Genomic DNA, 3116 nt, shown 5'->3' with positions numbered 1-3116 from the left:
CATCCTTGTGTGTTCATGATCTCTTCTTGACTCCTTATCAAAAACTGCACAACGTCGCGAGCTCGTCATTTTGGTATAATTTTTATGGTGAATTGAGCGGTGTTGGTATGTGGAGGTTGTGGCAGCAGGGTTATTTTCAGTGGGGTGATTGTATTCAAGTGTTCTGGTTGTTTAAATAAGGTATGATGCCTCAAATCCCATTAAGACAAACATACACCTGATAACAAGTTCGCATAGGATGTAGCGATATAAAAACCAACATAAGTAGACCCAAAAGTTATATACAAGACTTGGCTGTTGAGGCCACAACTTGTTAAGAACCAACTGAACCATATACATAAGTCTACAAATCCTCTAGAAGATAGAAACCTCAAAGTAGGTCGGGACAGACCCTGCGTTACCCTTAACTATGATACAATACCAAAATGAATCTACCAAGGACTCAGTAAAGCTCTGAATCAACTTGGATCTCACCAAAAGTAGTTAAGTATCGTGTACTCCTAATGAGGAGGTCTACTGGCTGGAGTACCTTTCCTGCAGCATGAAATGCAGCGGAGTACAAAAAAATATACTGAATATGTAAGGCAATAACATATATAGAATAAGAGTACGAATGAAACCAAGTATCAATATATGTGTGCATAAATTAGAATATAAATACCACCTTTGTTAACTCTTGTGGGATCATGTATGTTACATTCTTGTCTTTTACCTTTTTGTGTATTCTGATCTTTACAAGGCATGTGATACAAATGACCAACTAATCAGTGGTAGAATCGTATGACCCATGCTAGGCTTTTAACCCATGGGATGAGGTCCTCATAATTACACAAATTGGGATCGGCCCATGCTAAGCTTTCGCCCATGATCTGCCACCTTTTGATACCAATAGAGATCGGTCCATGCTAGGCTTTCGCCCCTGAGTTGACACCCTTATATAACAATTAGGATCGACCCATGCTAGGAATTTTCCCTACCCCCTGGGCTGCCACCCGTAATTATACATATTGCTTCACTTAGGTTCTTTAATCTTTAAGATTGTTGTGTATCAGTTCATAACTTTTTTGAGATTGTTTTTTGGATAATTATTATAACTCTTTTGAGATTGTTGTTTTGGTGGTCAGAATAATTTTTGAGATTTGGAAATACGAACTAGTAGTAGAAGACATGACAATAATACTTCAAGGCAGGAACATTGACATAAGGAGCTATGTAACATCGACACATTACTTGTGAGCTTAAATGAAACAATTGACTACAACTGACTAAGAGGAGGATTCACCAAACTTGCTTTTGCAAATACTATTTCTATACCACCACATGGGAGGATAATTACACAAGTGTATAGTAGTAAACATAAAATGAAGTAATTCTATACACTAAGGAGAGGGGGAAATATCACTAGGTATCGAGAGATCGTACGATGCTACTATGTTTCCTTTACTAGGAATAGAACTTAGGAAATTCACTTATCGATATTAATCGCAAGTACTAGATTTCATGCCGAAGAATAGTGAATCGAATAATCTTACATACCTTATTTTCTGACCAATTCAACTACCACGATTCAACCTTCCTTTTTGGGTGCTAATCTACAATATAAGTCATGATTAAGCTAATGTTAGTAGCTAATCACATTAAGGTCCTCAAAAATTATTAGCTAAACATTTGACGGAAAGCAGATTCATACAACCTTTACACAAATGGTGAACCATCACACCCCTCTTCTATTCATTAATATAACTTCCCACATCCTTTGCCAAGATAACCAAGTTCCCTCCTACAACAATTTACATAAACAACCACTATCAATCTCTAAATATCTTTCAGCATAATAGGGGAATATTGACACAAGGATTTATCACCATCCATTAGTTCTTGATAGATATATATAAAATTTTCCACCCTAAATTTGTATTTAAAGATAGGCAAAAATGGGCAGTAGTCTTACCTTAGTTTCTGAAAATTTATCCTCTAAACTCGTACTTTAAGAACTAAAACTCTCCTTCAAACTTTTACTTGAAAAGGGGGATAATACTCAAGAACCCTAAGGTGTTTTAGGGCCACTGTTTGAAGCCTAGAGAGACCGAGAGAGAAACTTAAGAAATCTAAAATTTTTACAAGTTAAAAATGGTGCAAAAGATCTGATCTTTACCCTTTTAAAAAAGAGGTGTATTGGCCGACTTTCTTGGTCAATTTTGGGCCATATATTGTCAAGTGGGTGACCCACCTACTGACTTTTTAACTTTGGCCTTTGGGGACTTCAACTTTGTTGGGACTTACTGTCAATTATCCCTTTATTCTTGTCAATTTGGGCCATAATTAATGCAAGCAGGTTATCCACCTACTTGGACTTTTAACTTAGGCCTTTTTGGAAGTAAGACTATTGGGCCTTGAATGTCCATTTTTCCTATTATTATACTTAGTTGGGCCAGATTAATGCAAGTAGTGGTAGTGTACTTGACCCCGATTACATGGTCAAAAGATTCTTAGTAGGTGATGCACCTACTTGATCCTTTGAGCTGGTCGATAAGTCAAAGCAGGTGATGCCCCTACTTGTCACCTACTAGCTAAATTAAGTCAAGCAAGAAACTCACTTATTTTATTCTATTTTTTGAAAAATATTAATCCCTTTTGCTTTAACTTAGCACTTAACTTTCAACTTTAAGCATAATTACCACCTTACTATCTGTAGTTTAAATACTTCTGTCAGAGTAAACTTGCAGTACACGTGAAAGATGTTACATCACCTTCAAATCTAGTTTAAACCAACACTAATCATATAAGAAACATGTTCCCTCACCTATACTATAAGTCTATGTCAAGTGTCACATGAATAGAACTAGCATACACATAATACAAGCTATTATAAAAGGTAGGAATCACCTTTTAGCATTTTACGAATACCTTGGGTCTTGGATTGTAATTTTCGATAGGAATCCGTAATCGATTGTCGAGTCGTCGTAGTAATTTTTCATCCTTAATTACTGATTGATTTTACCTTTTTTAGTGTGGTGCGGACAGAGGTATTTTTAGCTTAAAATATAAAGGAAAAGGTATGTTAAGGTTGTTCCCTTTGTTTGACATGTTTATTTAGAGCTTAGGAGTGATATCAC

At 36.0% G+C, this 3116-nt stretch overlaps 1 long non-coding RNA gene across 1 annotated transcript; it reads right to left on the bottom strand.

The window, feature by feature from the left end:
- Positions 1-218: 218 nt before the first annotated feature.
- On the bottom strand, positions 219-2131 carry LOC104645014 (uncharacterized). Its single transcript, XR_738923.3, has 3 exons — positions 1952-2131; positions 1694-1780; positions 219-1592 (listed from the first exon to the last, which is right to left on the bottom strand). It is a non-coding gene; the product is annotated as an uncharacterized lncRNA (long non-coding RNA).
- Positions 2132-3116: the final 985 nt, after the last annotated feature.

The sequence above is a fragment of the Solanum lycopersicum genome, chromosome 12, assembly GCF_036512215.1.
Source record: "Solanum lycopersicum chromosome 12, SLM_r2.1".
Taxonomy (NCBI): domain Eukaryota; kingdom Viridiplantae; phylum Streptophyta; class Magnoliopsida; order Solanales; family Solanaceae; genus Solanum; species Solanum lycopersicum.
Note: the sequence above shows the minus strand (reverse complement) of the source record. Positions and strands in the feature narration are given on the sequence as shown.